Below are 21,574 nucleotides of genomic sequence, written 5' to 3' on the forward strand. Positions count from 1 at the left end.
TTTATTATCCCCAAATGAGCTGGACGGCGAAGGTTTTATTTCCCTTACATGACACACGGCCAGACTCGGCAGTTTTGGTTAATTTCGGTGAGTCAAGCCTCGCGGACGGGAGAAGCCATGAAGATCTGCCCGTCTGGGTCACTGTAGGTGATTCACACGTGGAGCTCAAAGTACTCTGGAGTGTGTATGATTCAGAGTCATTGATTCACACACACTTCAGAATTTCATTATGCCGCGGACACAAAAAAAATCTTCACATCTCTTTTTGCTGTAAAATCTTTACTGATTTTTATGAAGTAAACATAAGAATAACTTTTATTTGAAGATGAACATCAACTGACCTTTTCTTTAGAAAAATCATGGGTAACACTTTACAATAAGGTTCATGTGTTAACTAACATGAACTAACCATGAGCAATCCATTTGTTACTGTATTTGTTAATCTTTGTTAATGTTAGTTAATAAAAATACAGCTGTTCATTGTTAGTTCATGGTAGTTCACGGTGTATATAATGTTAACAAGATTTTAATAGAGTAAATGTTGAAATTATCAAAGTTTAATACATGCTGTATACGTGCAGTTCATTATTAGTTCATGTTAACTAATGTAGTCAACTAATGTTAACTAACGAACCTTATTGTAAAGTGTTACGAAATCATGTTAAAATGTGAGTATCAAATATGACCCATCATTGTATTGAATTGCATTAGCATATGTTTTAAAATTACAGAGTTTTTATCATAAAAATAACTAATCATTGAAATATCATCTTGGCAAATATAGAATGGCAACTGAGGTGGGGGAGGTAATGGAAAGTTAAGAGCCATGGTGCTGCAATAGGCGTTTTTGGGTTTGTCAGTTTGTGCATGGATGGAGGTATTTCATGTGTGTAATGTGGGATGATCCATGTGGGATTTAGGGATGGGGTGTGTGGCACAGGAAGTGACTCACCTCACAGAGAAATTAGGCCAACAGTCTGACAATTATTATTATCATTAGCCTATAATTATTCAAACACTTACAGTAGGATCAGGATTAGAGTAGGATCTTTAAAGCATTAAAGAGATGTTAGATAAGCATGAGTAGCCGATCAGACAATCAGTAACACTTTACACTAAGGTTCCATTTGTTACCATCAGTTAACTATTAGTTAATATGAACTATATGAAAAATACTTTTAAAGTGTTTAATAATCTTAACAATAAGGGACACTTCACCCAAAAAAAAAAAAAAAAAATGTTAGCATTACTTACCCTCAAGTTGTGTGTGTGTGTGTGTGTGTGTGGGGGGGGGGGGGTGGGGTGGGGTGGGGGGAGAGGTTCAGTGGGAGAGGTTTGGAACAGCTTGAGGGTGAGTAGTAATCACAAAATTGTGTTTTTGGGTGAACTATCCCTTTAATATTAATTTCATCATTTACTAATGCATTATCAAAATCAAAAGTTGTATATGTGAATATTATTGGTAACACTTTACAGCAACGTCCCATGAGTTAACTTCAATTACGACTAAACATTTGTTACAGTAGCCTATTTATTAATCATTGTAAATGTTCTTGTTCATGTTAATTAAGGTCCATTAAATTATATTAACAGATACAACTTTTTATTTTAATAATTCATTATAGCCTAAATGTTAAAATTAACATAAATAAAGATTAATATTAATAAAAGATTAATAAATATATTATTTTTAATTGTCAGTCCATTTTACATAATGTTATTATTCACGCCTGGGAACAGTTGTAGCCAATTTTCTTTTTTATTAACTAACGTTCATATAGATTAATAAAAATGTAGGTTATGAGTCATGTGTCAAATGTAGGCTACATCACTGTAAACTAATGGGAACATTTTGTAAAGTGTTACCTATAGTCGTCAATCAACATTTTAAGATAGGCTATAATTGTGTAATAGCTATAAGCTATATTTTACCATAGAAAAAAAAAAAAAAAATCTATAGCCTAGGCTATAGCCTATTCGAGATTAAAATATAGATTTGACTGACTGTTAATATGCGATATCCACTCGTTTAAAAAAAAGTTGTGGATAATACAGCATGTATAAGTGAGTGAGAAAGCATCGGGTCAGATTCAGAGAAGGAAAAAAACAAAAAAACGGAAAGTCTACCAAATTATTAAATGATTCATCCGTAAAATCGAGCCTGACTCAGCACGAGACCCCCTCCAAGAGTCTAGCTCACATCCCAAGAGATGCAGCAGGACCCCGTCTAGACCGAGACCTCGCGTGATTCACACAAACGTGAATGAAAAGAACCGAGCATTGCTTTGCATTTAAAAGCACTTGAAAAGCATCTTGAAGCCAGTGTAACCTGAATGCCGGGCTACTTTGACGCCTGACGTGCGCGCTTCATTATTCTCCTCTAACATGGATGGGCGCGGCGCTGTGGTGACGCGAACGCGCTGAAACTCACCTGAACACACCTGAACCATGCCGAAGTTTGCTGACTCACCTCATTCGGGGGAAAAAGCCCTTCAGAGGAACAGCTCGATTCACTCCAGCGGGACCTTTGGAGCGATAGAGAGATTATTCAAACATCGGCAGCAGAAACGATATGGATGAACAGTTTGATTATAGCAGCAGAACGTTTTCAGACTCAAAAGCTGCTTGGTAAGTTAATTTTTATTTCTCTTCATTGAGGCGAATTTCTCAAAAACAATCTTTGTGTCTTTTTATTTTTTATTTTATTTTTTTAGACTAGGCCTAGCCTACTGCGTTTACTGAAAGTGAAACTAGCCTATACAATTGTCACCTTATGGGATTTTTTTTTTTGTTCTTAGCCAGAATTAAGCCAAAAAAAACCCTTCCAGTTTAATTACTAATATGACGGGTTTTTTTTTTTCATATACTCTAAAACAATTCTCTAAAACATGCTGGGTTGTTTTAACCCAATTTTGGGTCAAACGTTCGATTAAAAGTGTAATTTAAAAATGTAACCCAACGGCTGGGTTTGTCCACATTTGACCCAAATTTGGTTTGAAACAACCCAGCATTTTTTTGAGAGTATAGGCTAGTACGGTATATGAAAAAAAAACTTTCATAATAGAAATAAAACTGGAAGGTTTTTTTTTCTGGCTAAGAAAAAAAAGGTTTTGCCATAAAGGTGACAATTGTTTTTTTTTGTATTTACTTGATTTATTTCCTAATAACATGGTAAAAATATTTTTATTTATTTGGACTGTTGAGAGTATTTTCAGTTTTATAGTGTGATAAAAAGAGATAGGCCTATTCAAAATCTCCTCTGTAAAAATTTAAATAATAATTTTGAATATGGCTTTATCCAATGTTTAGATTTCTGTTCTTGAAATGTATGCTATCAGTGCATAATTAATTAGACAATGTCTAATTTTTGCATATTCAAACAGAAAACTTGTAACGCAAAACAATTATCTTGATGTACTGCGATTAATCAATGGGCAAAGATATATTAGTTCAAATGTTTAGCTTGTGTTTTCCACCCCCCCCCCCCCCCCCCCCCAAAAAGTAAGTGAAGAAATTAAGATATTTCTCTAAATTTGCCTGTTTGGTGCTTTTTATATATTTGTACATATATTGTGCTACAAGTGTCACCCACACAAATTGAGAACGCATATATTAATCTGTATTTGTCCTCAAAATGTGTTAAATCGTCAGCAAAATAATTTGTAAGATATGTTAAATTAAAATAATTGAATACCTTTAAAACCAGTACCTCCTTAAACCTGTTTAATTATTCTTGTTTTGGAGTCACTGGTCTGATTGATTTAGTCATAATTGAAATATATATATATATATTTTTTTAATAAACTGCTACATGCTTGCTAACACATAAACACTGTTTTACAGCTGAACAAATGTTGTTGATTTGTTGTTGTGAAGTTGTTCATCAGGTCTAGGGGAGATGGCAAGGTTTTCAGTTCGGAAGAGAAAATATGGCAAGATGTTGGCATAGCTGTTTGTGTTTACGGCCCTGCTATGCCTCCATATTGCCATTTTTTTATTTCCAATGTCTGCTAAGCAAAAAGAAAAACAACCAACCCATTCTGAAATGTCTTTTATTAGTTATTCTCAATGGCTGATCATGTTTATGAATGTATAATGTGAAAAAAACAAACATATTTATTTAAAATTAAATTATGTGAAATAGAATATTTAGATGTTTTACGAAGTCTTTTTAGAGCAATCATTCATTAATTTATAATAATAATAAATGAATGAATAATTCAGTTCTTGTGTTATGTAACATTTTCTACTTTTATTGTTGTATCCATGATTTTAAAATTTTATTCTGATTTAATTATTATGGATGATGATATATTAATGATGATACTAGCTGTTTAATATTATTTTATAATAATGTATTTATATATAATCGTATATAAATTATAAATAATGATGATTACAAAGTAATTTGTGTTTGTGTTGATTTGTTTTCTTCAAGTAAAGATCAATTTACCAATAGGTTTTACAAGCATTTTTTATGACTGAACCTTTATTTTGATGCTCCCCCAACAGACATTCTACTGACTATAAGTAGCTTTGCAACTTCATGTAAACTTATTCTACTAACATAACAGTCTACTATTTTATTTAATTTAACCCTTATTTAACCAGGGAAATCCTTTGAGAACAAGTCTCTTTTACGAAGGAGCCCTGGCCAAGAAGGCCGCAATAAAAGTTCCACATAAAATACAAAATATAATAAATACAATAAACATACAAGAATATGTACATTATCAATACAATGAATCAGCCACGCTTAAAAAAAAAAAAAATACAATGGCCTTACAACAGAAAGTTAATATACTCTAATAATACTCTAATCAGAGTAAGTTGACATGTAGTTGCAAAGTTACTCAGTAGAATGTCTAAATTGGACCATCGAAATAAAGTGTAGCCAAATTTAAACCAATTTTTTTCTACTTTTACCAAAAGTAAATTCAAGTTGCTAAACAGAATCTATTTAAGTTGGTAATATATATATAAACTATCAGGAATAATTTAATCAAAACAACGAGGGTTTGAATCTTGATTATGGCCAACATTGTTGAATTTAAACACAAAGTTTTACTGAATACAACAAAAATACTGCAATACAACATTTGTGTTAATTTATTAATGATATTTACGGGCCAAGGCACTATATTAAACAAACAAAAATAAAGACTTTTTTTTAAGTGAAGATTATGCTCATTTGCTGAGAACCTTTATAACACACCCCGACATGAAGCAGGCACCAGAGTAATCCTTCAGTTTAATCTTTCATGGTTAGTCAGCGGTGCTGTCTTCAGCAAATGCTCATGTGAAGGGTGTATTTGGGATTAAACTCGACTGGGAATGGGAATCTGGTGGTACTAGAGGAAATGACTCAACTGAATTCAGTCTCAGAACCAAACTGGTTCAAACATGACTACTCCTGCAAGGTCCTTAAGATGGGTGGGCCCTGGTTTAGATGGAAAATACAGTTCTTGTCTAATTTCCTATCAGCAATTATGTATGCAGTCTTTTCTAGGTTTTATAGACCTAGTCAGAACCAAATTAAATTTCTGGTTGGTTGTTTAAAATTTGATTTTAATTTTACTGTTTAATTACAAGATTTATATATACTAAATGAGAATGAGATTTTCTTGTTTGTATATAAATTTTTCTACATGTTAAAAAAAAACAATTTATTTTTTAAATATCACCATTATATTACCATATGGTGAAAGATATCACCAGTCAACTGTTTGAAGAAAATTCAAAATTTAGCTTGCATGCTCTTTGCTGCTTACTTATCCTTAAAATATCAATTGGCCAAATCAACAAAATTGCCAACCAAAACATTGTGAATCAAATTCAGTTGTATCACTTTCTAATGTAGCCTACTTCTAGCAATCATTAAGGTCAAAGTAGTTTGGAAGTTGAGAAAAGTGCCAACATTGCAAGATTTGTAATAATAAATTATGTGGATGCTATCTTTATGTGACAGAAAGAGTAACAGTAGAATGCTACAAATTCATACTATTTTTCATAATATCCACTCATTCACAAAAGTTATTATGCTGAAATTTGATGGGCTGTTAGGGGCCATTTTTGTGGATAAGTTAACATCAATGCAAAAATGTCAACTACCTTGATCAAATGATTGAGTTATGATGGTGTTCTTTTTGCTCCCTCATTAGTATCTATCTATCTATCTATCTATCTATCTATCTATCTATCTATCTATCTATCTATCTATCTATCTATCTATCTATCTATCTATCTATCTATCTATCTATCTATCTCTTTAAGGCAGGGGTCTTCAACGTTTTTCAGGGCAAGGAGCCCAGAGACATCGAGCAGAGACCCCCGATACAAAATGTGTCGAAAAGGGCTAAACCATATTATATGATAGTTATATTATGTTAAGACAAATTATAACTATGCACGTTCTTGTTGTTGCATATACATCAGTGGCATGCATCATATTACTTTTCATTATTAAAATTTAGATGCATCCAACAAGCATGATGCGATAAAAATCTCAATTCATTAGTTGTTCACATTAGTTGTAAATTAATTTAATCAAGCGTAGGGCGTAGCGTCAGTTCTGGCAGGTCACTCTAGTCAAGCTCGCATCAGCTGACTCTCAGCTGATCCACATAACTACTATAGAAATACGACGCCTCAATATAAGCTCCTTCAGTATTATCAGCAGCTATCGCGTTTCTCAGGAGCTAATAAATGGTGAAATTCAGCAGGCAAACCACATCATCTCACAAGCAATCGTACAATCGGGAATTTAGCGAGAGAAATTTGTTCCCCACAAGGATTTCACCTCAGATTAATTCAAATTCGTGAATTTGAACATGAGATTAACGCATTGATCATAAACTGCGTGATTTGGAAGTGACCTCAGTCTGCATTGCGTGTCTGCATGTGATTCACTCTTCATTCATTTCTGAAAGTCTTCACGAAGCTAAGCTAAGTTCCTTTTTAATGCTCATTGCTAAAAGCTAGGCAACATGCCTGTTGCTAATGCTATCCGTGTGGCTTGGGCTTATCTAATTTAGTAGTTTTCATTAAAATGCTCTTGCTATGCTTATGCGATCATATTGGCTATGTAAGGGGAGAGCCGGGACAGTTGAACCTCTTTTTAGATAAACATCGTTTTCTAAGATAAGGTTACAGATAGATGGGTTTTTTTTTTTTTTTGTGATCAACAACTCACATATGTGTTCTCTTAGTATCATGTGTTATTCGGTACAAATATAGAATGATTTAAGTAAAATTTGATTCTGAACGGTAGTTGTGCTTTGTTTCAATTGTCCCGCCTGAGCGGGGCGATTGAAACACTGGGGTGGGACGGATGAAACATAGCAGTTTAAACGGCAACTATTCATCTAATGCTTGTTTTTAAGAACAATACCTGACAAGTAACTTATGCACATATTGTTACAAACATATTTTGTAATTTATTTCAATTTAAAGGTTCATATTAACCATTTTTGTTCTGTCGCCCAATAAACAATAGTCGATAAGCCTATGCGCATTTTGCGTAATCTTTCTAATAGGCTATTTTGACGAAGACAGACAAATCCGTTTACAATTAATTTTCTTACATTTCTTTCTTGAGTTATATTGAGTGTTTGCTAGTTGAATAGCCTGTTATTATGAAGAAAACTTCCGTCAACCGGAAGACGATAAATTAAAATTAAATTGTCACATGCTGTGCTAATCTTATCAGGTATCTGCAATATGCTGTCATTTCAGCAACATTGCCACCAGTACTGTATGGTGGTTGCTAGTGCAATGTTATCAAATATATGCGTGTTACTTCGGCTTCTAGTATTTTTGCGCATACTGTCCTCAGCAACATGCTGTAATCAAGCGTTGTTTTATGCTTATCTGGTTGCATTGAAAAAATGCTCGTTCTTTATTCTATCCGATTAATGCAACATTCTGTGTTAAAGTTACCACATGCTTGTGGCTAAAGCTATCTTGATATCGGTAACATACTTGTGCAAAATACACAGTACATTCACCTCAGAGGTCTGGTATTCAACAATAACAACATCATAGCTTGATGGTCCTGTGAAGAAGTGTGGAATCATGGGAGTCGTCATCTTCACCTCCACAGCCGATGGAATCAGTAGGATGGGAGCAAAAATCATGTTAATGAATGATAAAGCACACTGTATTCATAGATTAGCTGCACACTGCATGACTCAGAGCAACAGGGTGTATGCTTCCCCGACCGGACTACACTAGTTTTTAGTACTAGTCCTATTGTTATACAAACATGCTAGTTGTATCAGTTTTGTTGCCACTAGTCTGAGCTATTGCTGTAGGGCAGTGTTTCCCAATCCTGCTCCTGAAGGACCCCCAACACTGCACGTTTTCTTTGTCTCCATAATCAAACACACAATTTGATTAGGGAGACAAATAAAACGTGCAGTGTTGGGGGTCCTTCAGGAGCAGGATTGGGAAACACTGATGTAGGGTGTATGCTTCCCCTGCCAAACTACACACGTTTTAGCAATAGTTATGTGATTTATACAACATGCTAGTTGTATCAGTTTTGTTGCCGCTAGTCTGAGCTATTGCTGTAGGGTGTATACTTCCCCTGCCAAACTACACTAGTTTTAGCAATAGGTCTGTGATCATACTCGTTTAGGTCATCCAGGTAAGGGCAACATACTTGTTGCTTAAGGCTTTCCGGTATTGTTGGTAACATGCTGTTGCTCAAGCTTTTCAGGTATTGGCAACATGCTTGTTGCCTCGGCTCTCTCAGGTAACTGTCACCCTCAGGTAATTCTCGCGCGCGTGTACGTCACTCATTGTTTACACAGAGATTCGTCTTCGTAAAATCGTCTTCCATTGCGATTTCCTGTATATCTAAATATGTAAACAATGAGTGACGTACACGTGCGAGAGATCACTTCCGGCGCTTGCGCAGACCGAAGCGCCCGCGCCCTCAGATCACTTGGACGTGGCTGTGGTTACAAGAGGTAAAAACGATATAAATGCTGTTCGTTTTCTCACACAAACCGCTCGTTTCGTGTCTTAGGCCATCAATGTGTACTTACATTTACGAGTCATTAAATAATGTTTAATTTGGACTTCTCTGTGCATGCTCTTTGAGGTGGTGACCATAGAGCTGCATTATATGACTGATAGACAAGAACGGTTTGACCTAAAAATATCAAAATTGAAACTACTGCGGAAACAAAGACACCTACATCTTGGATGCCCTTGAGGTAAGCTAAAACATACCAAAAAATTATTTCAAAGTGAACTATCCCTTTAACACACTGACAACATTGTATTCAGAATATCAAATATTTTTTATAGCACTTTTTAATGTGTGATTGTGTAAAGGTGTTCATGAGATACCAACCTTTCGTGAACTTGTGAATTTCGCCAGCGGTCTTCTCTGCACCAAATAGGCCAAGCTTCCACGCTTCCAGGGATGATCTCGTTTTCATGGAGACAGACGCGGTGTGCATGGAGGGGAGGGGCTGTGTGTGTGTGTGTGTGTGTGTGTGTGTGTGTATGTATGTATGTGAGAGAGACCCTTGAGTGACAGAGAGATGGAGGGAGAGCAGAGAAAGGAAATGCAGATGAACGAATACGCTGCATGTTTTAAATGGCGTAAAAAAAAGAAAAACGAATAATGAAACGCAATATGTGGCGGCCGGTGTTGATTCTGTGGCGCACCGCCACAAAGTAGTCTATGTGTGGGAAACACTGAAGTGTGTGAGCTGGCCAATCCATCGCAGAGGGAGTGCTGGTGGACTTTGAGGGTTTGGAAGTGAGACCACTACCAGGAGCCAGAGGTTCCGCCCCCAGCCTCGGTGCGCTACGATCTGCCTTGACCCATCACCCTGGCTCCTGCGTCTGCGCTCCTTCCGCCCTCTACCTCTGCTCTGAACCTTTGTTTTCATGCACTTTATACAACACTAGTTGTGACAGAACATCGGACCCACAAAGTGATTATCTACATGTTTGAGATTTTCTCTTCTTTTTTTTTCATGATCATTGTTTTTGTTCCATTGTCACCCATGCTTGCACTATGGATTCTCCGGCAGTGAAACTAACATGCCTAGCCCCACTCCCAATCCAGTGCCCAGCCAGAACCACCCTGACGACGAGGATTGACGGCCTGAGCCCACCGCAGGTAGCATGAGGGAGACCGCTGTGATATACGAGCCCATGCCCCCAAGAGTGACTGAGGATCACATCGCCACCGAGCCCAAGCAGCACACGCCTGACCAAGTTTGTAAGCTGGCCGATCCATCCATCGCAGAGGGAGTGTTGTTGGACTTCGAGGGTTCGGAAGTGAGCCCTGACCACTACCAGGAGCCCGAGGTTCTGCCCCCAGCCTCGGTGCGCTACGATTTGCCTCGACCCGTCACCCTAGCACCTGCGCTCCTTCCGCCCACTACCTCATTGTGGACCATCGTCCATTCGGCCTTGCTGGACTCCCTCGGTATGTTGGCTCCACCTGTGTCAGACATCACTTCGCCTTCGCTATGTACTTGCGGACTTGCGATGTACGAGCCCATGCCCCCAAGAGTGACTGAGGATCACATCGCTACCGAGCTCAAGCAGCACACGCCTGACCAAGTTTGTAAGCTGGCCGATCCATCCATCGCAGAGGGAGTGTTGTTGGACTTCGAGGGTTCGGAAGTGAGCCCCGACCACTACCAGGAGCCCGAGGTTCCGCCCCCAGCCTCGGTGCGCTACGATTTGCCTCGACCCGTCACCCTGGCACCTGCGCTCCTTCCGCCCTCTACCTCAGTGTGGACCATCAGCCATTCGGCCTTGCCGGACTCCCTCGGTATGTCGGCTCCACCTGTGTCAGACATCACTTCGCCTTCGCTATGTACTTGCGGACTGTCCGCTGCTCTCTGGTCTTCCACCGTATTGGCTGCGGCTTGCTCTGCCCTACCTCAGGGTCCACCTCTGCTCGAGCTCACCCTCAGACCTCCGGATCCCCACCTCGATCTCGGGAGGTTGTTGCTGCGACTCTGTCACAGCCACCCAGATCATCGTCATCTCTCCACCACCTCGGCTCATCGGCTGCGGCCTTCATTAGTATTCCTCCATGGCTCCTCCATCAATGCTGCCATAGGGCACTCCCCTGGCTGTGGCCTGGATGAACAGCCATCATCCCCAACTCAAGGTCATTCCTTGTCACTCTCCACCTTCATCACCACCCTGGACTTTGTTGTTCGTCATCCTCCCAGTCGTCCGTCCCTCTCCAGAGCCTCCTCCTGCCTGTCTGTGCCATCCCTTCGCCAGCCCTCTTCACCATCCCTTTGCCAGCCCCCTCATCCTCTTCACCTCCTCTTCTCAGGAGGGGGCGTTCTGTCACAATCACTTTTTTTTTTTACTCTTTGTGTTTCATCATAGTCTGCCTTAATCATTAATTTGTTGTCACGGACACTAATTATGTTCAGCAGTGCCCTCATCAATCACCATCTTTATCACTTGTATATATGTTCAGTTCTCTTTCAGTCTAGCTGTCAATGTTATTTTGTGTTACTTTGTTCTCTTGGATTTTCCTGGGATATTAAACCCTATTTGATCTCAAGCTTCTTCTTCGTGCACTTTATACAACACTAGTTGTGACATATGTACAGTAGATATCATTTCAGGATTTTTGCAGTGTGTAATTGGCCGTCAGTCCTCTTAGCAGCATGAAAAACAAAACTTTTATCCAATGGATTATAGCTATAGCCTCGAAAGCATGCAAAGACCGCTCCCTTTAAAATCACTGAAAGGCTGTCACTCATGCAAGTTTGCGATCTCACAAAGAATCAATTAAAACCATTAAAATCAATAAAGTTGTCTACACCGCATAATGAATCACTTACTTACATTGTGTTTTTGTTTGTTAATGATAAGATTCATGAGCGTGCTGAACAAAAACTCTGCTGCTTTGAGTGGTGTTGCCAATATGACTGTATTACAGTATACTATCAACTGAGAGTGCTCACTTTCGTTTTAGGTTACTTCTATTTAAATTTTACTTTGTGATGCCCTTCTTTTAAATGTTTAACAAAAAAAACATTTGTGATCAAACATTAATTGGCGAACATTTCATTGGGTAACTTTATGCAGTTTTGATTTATATGCTGTTTAATGTTTGATGATATTTTACATGTGCATAAGCAATGCTTCTGTCCCTTGTTTCTGCTTCTTCTTTGCCTGTGTTTTGATGCGGAGATTCTGTACTCTTTCAGAAGTATACTTGAAATAATTAATTATAATTTTAAGTATATTGTTATCAAAAGACTGAGTACAAGTATAGGAAAAATTTGCTTAGACTTTTCTGTCAGTTTTTGTCAAGCATACCTACTTTTTAAGTGCATTTCTGAGAACTGCATAAGGTATATTTCTGAGAAGTACAAACAAAGTAGACTGCAATTATACTTTCTTATTTTGTTTAAAATAAGTATACTAATATTACACTTGAATAAACTTATTTTTTGTAAGGGCAATCCCAATTCCCACATCTCAATTGGAATTTGGGACTATCCTACTAAATGTGAGATATCTGGGAATTACAGGAATTACAGACAAAAAATGAAGAAGAAAATCACAAACATGCTGTGGTGCATAGAGCCCTCATAATTACTACAGTGAGCAAATAACTATATTCACTTCACATTCTTACACTTACTGGCCACTAAATGGCGCTGTTCGATCACATAAAGACAAGAAAAAGAGTCAACCTGCAACAATGTAACCTTCTGAGAATGTGTACTTGTTTAACTATACCTTCAGGACCAATTTTAGCTAAATCTGACAAAACCACACTTTGAGGGCATTTTAGAGAGTTGCGAAAATGTGTGTGTCCTAGAAGCATGCTGGTTAGGGTGAGCGTGGGTTTACTGAAACCAAACTGTGCAGATGGTTTTCTCACCTTGGCGAAACTTCTGCGTGTGTACAGTTTTACGACCTTCGCCCTTGTGACACCGCTCACCTGGCAACAGCAGCAAACCTCCCCGGTTGGATCCAAGTTGCCATCTGTGCACCATCGACCACATCACAATGCAACACACGCACTTCATCTTCTGCAGTAATGCATGCCTGTAAGCACACAGATCAAACACATCACATAACAATGTTCAGAAACGCACAACACATCCACCTACTCTGTCTCGCTGAACACCTGATCAATTAGTCCTTTCATGGCACACACACCTGCTATCAGTCTCTCTCATCCTTTAAAGGTGCCATGTGGAATGTCTGCCAAAAAATAAATTCATACTCCACATATTCCATACCAGATGGGGGCAGTATACCTCCAGAAAGTTGGCCTACTCTAGTCTGTTTTTTAGTTTTGGGTTGTTAATCTTCTAAAACCGTCAAATCGTCCGCTTTGTCCCGCCAAAGCCTATTTTGATCGGTGAGTGATGTAGAACATAATGACTGCTGCGCTTGACAGGGCTTATAACGAGCAGAGAGAGAGAGAGAGCGCCCCGGCCGCGCGTGCGCACTCTCACGTCTTCAAACAACACGAGTGCAGTCCTCCTGCTCTCTCTCTCCCTCGCGCATATTAATCAAATCAATTGACACGATAGTAAGACCGCAGTTCATTTGGAGATTTTTAGAGATTAGAGACTCAATGAACAACATCTCAACACTAAATTATAAAGGCCGGTCTCATATAGACGCGATTGACATCAGGTTCAAGTACGCCCACAAGCCGTGCGAGTTATTCGTGTACTGCAGTTTGGCTGGTGGTTATGTATGTTGCCCGCATACCGCCTCCCATGGCCGAAACTGGTATTACGACACCAGTCGGGCCGGCGCTAGTAATTTAGCATGCTAATTTAGGTTTATATCTCGGCAGCACTATAACTTGTCAATTTTTTAATGACATCATTGCACTTATTTCTTCTCATTCTTTTGATGCGTGTAGCTAATTTTTTGGATAATTTTACCTCAATTTTTACATAGGGCACCTTTAAATCTTACACACAGGGAAGAAACATATGGAAGCCCATTACCACCACATTACAAAAAAATTCATGCTTTTGTAAATCATAATTATGACATGAAAAAAAATATGACATATAACTCTTATATGTCCGAAAGTCGAAATTCTGATTACTGTTAAGTCATAATTTCAAATTTTTAATCTCATAATTTTGATTTAGTATGTCATAATTTCGATTTAGTAATTTGAACTAATTCATAATGTAATTCACTAATTTATAACATAGTTTCAACTTTGTCATAACTATGACTATGTCATAATTTTGGCTGTTTTTCCTCATAGTCATAATTATGACGACGACTTTTTTTTTTTTTTTTTTTTTTTTTTTTTTTTTTGACAGACGATGAAGCTTCAAACCTCCGCTAAATTGCGTTGATCTGGTGAACCCATGAACGAGTGTCCAATGGTTAACTAATATCGGGCAAGTTTTATAATTTAGGTTCATTTTTAGTAATTTAAACAATTTTGATGCTTGTATTTGTATAATACAAAAAGAAGAATATTATTTAATTGCTTAAGTTTACCAAGCCCAGTCTGATACACAACAAGCACATTCATAAACTGTTTTGACCATCATGTGCGGCAGCCTGTGGTAAATCATTTTGCAAAGAATTCGGTTCAAACGATTTCCTAAACAGCCATTTTATGTAAATCACACAGGTCTACACTAGAATTATCTCTCGTACAGAGAAACATCGGTAACGCTTCCTTTTACAGTACAGTACTTACGTGTACTTACCTAGAAAGTACTGGCTAATATAAGGTAAGTACATGGGTTAGGGGTAGGTTTAGGGGTAGGTTCAGGGTAAGTACCTAGTTATTACCCAGTAATTGTAATTACTATAGTAAGTACATAGTATGTACATGGGAAACAGGACTGTAAAAGGAAGCGTTACCGAAACATCTTGGGCGTCCCTACCATCAAACCTTTCCACTTTGTGTTTGCCGTAGGACCCTCGTTTTTTGCTTTAAACCCATCTTTCTGTTTTCTTTTCTGTCTTCGGAGCTTTTCCGCTTCAGGTACTGATTCTCTTGTTGTCTCCGCTGAATAAGCTAAAGTGAAATGTCAATTGTTCGCCGCTTGGCTTAAGGCTTAATTCTCTCCGTGCCCGGAGGCACACAAGGCTTGGACATCACTCCTCCATTGGGTTCGGTTTCCAGCTGCACGTCGTGCTGTGTTCCACGTGTTCCAGCCTGCACCGTTTCGTTCCAGTTCCACCATTCGCCGCCAAGTTGTTTTTGGGCGGCCTCTTTTCCTTCTTCCTTCAGGTGTCCACCCGAGGGCCACAGCACAGTCGTCCGTTCTGTCCTTCCTCAGCACATGGCCGATCCAGTTCCATCTCCGTCTCCTCACCTCCTCACTGATTTTCTTTGTTTCTGCCATCTCTAGAACGGACTTGTTGGAGACGTGTTGCTGCCATCGAATCTTGAAAAGCTTCCGTAAGCATTTGGTCTGGAATATGTCTAGCTTCTTCTCCTCTCCTTTGGTTAGTTTCCAGGCCTCGCAGCCACAAAGCAGAACCGAAAGTACTAAGCTCTTGAAAAGGGAGGTTTTGGTCTTCCTGCTGATATCGTTGGCTTGCCATATGTTTGATAGCCTTTTGAACTGCGCGCTTGCCAGTGCCACTCTTTTCTTGACATCCACTGTGCCTCCACCATCCTTAGTGACGTTTGCACCCAGATACGTGAAGCTCTCCACCTCCTCTACCTCGCTTTCTCCAACCTTCAGCTTGTTGTCGCTCTTGCTATTGACCTTCATTATCTTGCACTTCTTGTCATTCAGTTTTAGGCCAACCTTGGCTGCATTGACCTTGTTTTGTGCTGAATGTGATCCATTGTTGAAGATAGAAGGGCAAGGTCATCTGCAAAGTCAAGGTCTTCCAGCATGGTATTGAAGTCCCATCGGATTCCAGTTCTTTCACCCTCCAAAGTTCTCCGCATTACCCAGTCGATTACCAGGAGGAACAAAAATCCTGACATGCAGCACCCCGGCTTCACTCCTGTCGTCACTGGGAACCAGTCTGTTGTCTCGTTCGCGTCCATAACGGAGCACTGAAAGTCCTCATAAAGGGTCTTGACCATCTGGATCAGCTTCTGAGGGATTCCATACTGACTCATGATGGTCCAAAGGCTGTCTCGGTGTATGGAATCGAACGCTTTTTCAAAGTCGACGAAGTGGACGTACAGTGTAGCATTCCATTCATTGACTTGTTCCAGGATATTCCTAAGGATGAATATCTGGTCGACAGTTCCTCTGCCCTTCCTGAAGCCGGCTTGTTCTTTCCGGAGCAATGAATCTACTCCATCTTGTATTCTGTTAATGAGTATCTTGCTGAGCACCTTGCTGGCCAGAGGTAACAAAGTAACCCCCCTTCAGTTTCCACAACTCTGAAGGTTTCCTCGCTTTGGAATTTTGCAAATGAGTCCCTTGGTCCATTGTGCTGGAACTGTCTCTTGGTCCCAAATGAGGCCAAAAATCCGTTTCAGTTCTAAGCTGGTCCGTTCGGTGTCTGCTTTAAGCATTTCGGCTGAGATTTGGTCTACTCCAGGGGCCTTTCCATTCTTGAGGGCCTTCAGTGCGATCTTAATTTCTTCAACATCTGGCGCCTCGACTGGAATATCTATCTCCTCTCTTTCCTCCTCTTCCTCCTGTGGTGGTTCTTCTGGTGTTTCCCTGTTGAGAACTTCCTGGAAATGTTCCTTCCACCTCTCTAGTCTGGCCTCTTTACTCTTCAGCAGCTCCCCGTTCTTACTCTTCATTGCTGCGGTTTGTCTGGTACTCTGTCCTGTCAACTGTTTCACAATATTGTATAGTTCTGTCTGCCTTCCGTTTTCCGCTGCTTTCTGTGCTCTCTCTGCTTTCTCTGACATCCACCTCCTCTTGTCCTCTCTCACACTTCTCTTCACTTCCTTGTCCTTCTCCCTGTACTCTTCTCTGATTCTGTTTTTAATTCTTTCTGAGCGGGTACTTTCGATCCTGTTCGCCGCTTGGGGGGGATGATCTCTTTTTGTGTGAGCCCATGAACCAGTGTCTACATGGTATCTACATCTACTTTCTAACATTCATTCAGTATCTCACCTATGGGAATGCCTCTGGCGTTACCGATCGCGGCACTAATGACACCACATCTTGCTAACGCAATAGTTCCTTAAGTTGTCAAGTGACTTTGTCACTTAGAGTGAGATAACTAACGCGTCAAGGCGAGTATGCAGTTATTTTCCAAGTTTTTGGGACACTCACCACGCACCAACATTAAGGAAAAGGAGCCATCCCAACCGGCAGGACAAGAGACCTGTATGATGGAAAGAGACTTCCATCACGTCGCCCGCCAGCGAGGCAGTTTATTCCAGCCGTCCCGGCCTGTGTGGCTGAAATGAGAGGGTTTTGGGACAAACCTTTTTCCCACCGATTACCCGTTAAGGACTTCTCGAGGTTGGACGTCCAGGGAATGGAGGATCTGGGGATGGCAAACAGGAAAGTATGTTTTAATGTCTGTAGGTTCTTATGGTAGGGGCCCTGACCACATTCTTAACAGCAAAAAAAACAACTTATCTGATCGTAGTCATGGTAACTAAGACCTTCTTGCCCTTGTTGGGGGGATGGGACCACAGATCCCAGAGTGAGTTTTAAATATTATTTGTTAACTATAACAAATACTTGTGTCTGATTAGTCTCAGTCGTTACAAATCTCAAATGGATGGTGTTTGAGGGATTGTGTGCGCAGAAAGGAGCATCATTTCTTTCTTGTGTTCAATTTTGGACATGCTGTGCTTCCTACAGGACCTTCTAGATAAGGGCAGAGCCTTTTCTACGGTTAAGATTTACCTGTCCGCTCTCTCTGCATGTCATATTGGTCTTGACTCGGGGACTATTGGCCAACACCCTCTCGTCTATAGATTTATGAGAGGAGCACGTAGGCTACACCCAGTGTCGCAGTTGCTGGTCCCACCATGGGACTTGTCCGTGGTTCTGAACGCGCTTTCTAAAGTCCCTTTCGAACCCATTGATAACATTGCCTTAAAGCTGGTTGCTTTAAAGACGGTTTTGTTACTTGCTCTCACTTCAGCAAAAAGGGTGAGTGAACTACATGCTATATCAGTTCACCCGTGTGTGATGTTCGCTCCGGGTGGTCAGAAAGTTACTTTTAGAACTAACCCGGCGTTTGTAACTAAAGTGTGTGTTCACGTGGGTGCAGTTAAATCTGTGGACCCACTACCCTTTTCATCTCCAGAGGAGGAGAGGTTATACTGTTTATGTCCGGTTCGTACTCTGTCGTACTCTGTCTGGAGCGGTGATTCAGATAATATTACCCACTCTTTCATTTGTCTGGTTCGTCAGCATATCGGCAATACAGGAGATGTCTATATCCCATAGGTTAGATACCGAACGAACGTTAGAAAGAGAACGTTCGGTTACTGACGTAACCCTGGTTCTCTGATAACATGAAGTAAGGTATCTCACAACATTGCCCTCCTCACATGTCCCGCACGGAGAAGAGATATGTGGAGAATGACGAAACGGCAGGTGGCGGGACTCCCTGATCGCTGCAGCGATTGGTCTGCCACATTTGTCAGACGTGGTGTCATTGGTGCTTCCGTGATTGGTCACGCCAGAGGCGTTCCCATAGGTGAGATACCTCACTTCATGTTATCAGAGAACCGGGGTTACGTCAGTAACCTAATGTTTTTTAAAAGTTGTATACATATGTGGACATTTAAATGACACGTATAATAAAAAGGAAGAGTTTTAGTTAATAGTATTTTATTGACTTGATTAACCAAGCTCTCCAAAAAAAAGCCCTACAATTTAATAAAATAACATTATACATGCACTTAATATTTGATAGTATTAAATAATTTGATCATACACTTTGAATAAAACATTTGCAAGTGGTTTGTAAAAGTTTTTTTTATGCATGTTTTGGCTGAGTTTTGACCAGCAGTGTGAGTGTTTCGAAACAGCGAATCATTTTGCGAAGCAATTGGTTCAATTTATTCAAAGTTTCAGAAAGCTTAGTTTCTCCCATCACTAGGCCTGCATCTGAGTAGGTTCTTATTTTGAATAATTACATTGCGACCACTAAAAATGTACATTTTATATAGTATGAATGTGTGTAGTATGAATGTAATCCGGACGTACATTCGCTATATTGACATTATCATGTGACCTACCAACGTCAGTTGCGTTGCTTCACTGCCATTCACAAATCCTCTCCTGTGGCCTCATGGGATAGTAAAGTGTCCATCATATGCACACTTCAGAATCTCAACAGAAGTAGTAGATCATCTGGGTACTTTTATGAGAACTGTGAATTTGGACATACTTTTGTCACATATTGTTTTTCACCTACTATATAGTAGGAAAGTGTCCAATTTTAGCGATTAGTCGTTGCCCAGCACTAAAATAAATAAAAAAACTATATTTAGAGCTTATACTGTGCACTAATAGGCCTATGTGATAACGTCCAAACACATTGTTAGCAAAGACATCCTTGAAAAGTACCCCTTATTGCACAATGTTGCCCTGAGGTTGTTCCATGGTCTAATTTCCGCTCTTTGCGTCAGCAAACAACACTACGCAACTAATGTATCTACAAAAACAGCAGCCGATGAGTGTGAGGATTCTCTCCGAATGTTTAGTCACGTGGCAGTGAGCAGGTGATCCGCGGCATACATAATTAAAACACTTTTTATAGAAAACTATTATGAGTACAGTCTTCATTTCATGTGAAAGTACACCATTCAGGTTTCTCTAAACAAAAACACAATTTATGGGTCAAGGGCATCATAACCTCTCTGCAGCCCTAGATTGACTCTCTCTCAACAGGTTCTGGTTTATCCTGTCTTCCATCCACATTCATCTCATGATATGAAATTAGCAGCTCTGCATCCATATGGCACACAAGGACTTGTGTGGACTTGTGTCCTTGTGTGTGTGTGTGTGAGAGTGAAAGAGAACAGATTGTTGTGGAAACCTTCAGTCCTGCCCTGTGAACCCTGATGCCACAGTCACCAGCAGGGGGGCAAACGACTGCTGATAGAAGGGCAGCTAACACTCTCACACAGCTGTTAAATACACACATGCTCCAAAATTAACTTTTGCTATATCTGCCAATGGCTGGCATTACGTTTATTCATTTAGCAGAAGCTTTTATCCCAAGCGACTTAAAAATGTGGACAAAACAAAGCAATTCATTCGAATGAGGGAACTGGTTTATTACTCCAGACTTCAGCATTCATGATCCTTCAGAAATCATTTGAATATGCTGATTTGCTGCTCAATAAATATTTCTTATAATTATCTGTTGAAAACAGTCATTGTGCTTGATATTTTTGTGAAAATAGTGTTCTTTGCAAACATTTTAACCATCCATTATTTAGCAATTCCTAGAAAAGGTGAAAATTGGCCATGAAAAGTGTGCCCAGGTTGTCTTCTTTCTGCTGGATGAGGCCTGTCCCTACATTAGGCACCAAGTCTGATGCCCTGCAGGTGTGTTTTTGTGAGGGCAAGGGTCTGTGGGATGGCAGCTTCTGGTATCTCATAATCTACAAGATTAACTTCATTGCTAAAAGTACAAACATCTTTTAACTGACCTTGCAGAAACTACCCAATTGAATAAATGACATACAATTTTCTAACTGACAGAGAGATTGCACAGTGCGGTGCACTTTAATATTTAATAAAAGCACAGTCCTAATGAATAATAGATCCCATAATTAAAATGATTTTTCTTAAGCATTAATTGCACTGATGTGGTCGTTGTGAAATCATTAAAGCTGCAGTGATTTACTTCTCGGGCAGATCTGAGCAGTGAGTGGGTGATTTTTCAGTGTATAGCTTCAGTTTAATGTCTAAATTGTTGTCCTTTGGTGTCTTTCACCAGTTAAATGAGTGTTTGAAAAATAGAGAAAATCTTTATTTAAAATAATTGTAAAGTAATTTAGCATGATGGCCAAAATTGTTTGCCACAAGGTCATTCATATAATGTTGTTAATGGCTCAGTATCGAGGTGACTTAAACAGTTGCCTTAACAACAAAACATATTCCTCACAAGAATTTGAGTTCAGTCAGTGAATCATTGCCGGCAGTGTGTAATGCCTTGTAAAAATGATTATTGCCGGGACAGTCAACACTAGTGCTGTATAATTGACCAAAACTTTGATATAACTACAAGAATGATGATCTATCCAGTATATAATCACAAATAATACTTTAATTCAAACATTTGTATAGTGTTTTTCATCTTTCATAATAAAATGATTCCTTACTAATCTCAGAGAGAAAGCCAAATAAGTGTGGCAATTAAAAACTCCCTATAATTGAAGGTTAAAACTATTTAACTTGTCAACATGCCTGCAGCGCATGTGTGAGGACTGTTTGTTGTTGTGTGGAAGATATAAAAAAATTTGTTTTACTTTTCCTCCCTTCTCATATGATTTCCATTTTCAGTTTTGCATTCGCTCCATAATTTTGCATGCAGACGTTTGCAAAGTTTCATGGGGGGACACAAAACTTTTTTCATGTAAACACAAAACGCCTCGGTTACGACTGTAACCTCGGTTTCCTGAAGAGGGACTGACTCTGAGGGAGCGCTTTGC

This window comes from Rhinichthys klamathensis, unplaced genomic scaffold (genome assembly GCF_029890125.1).
Source record: "Rhinichthys klamathensis goyatoka isolate OS25496 unplaced genomic scaffold, OSU_Roscu_1.1 h1tg000042l_1, whole genome shotgun sequence".
Taxonomy (NCBI): Eukaryota; Metazoa; Chordata; class Actinopteri; order Cypriniformes; family Leuciscidae; genus Rhinichthys; species Rhinichthys klamathensis.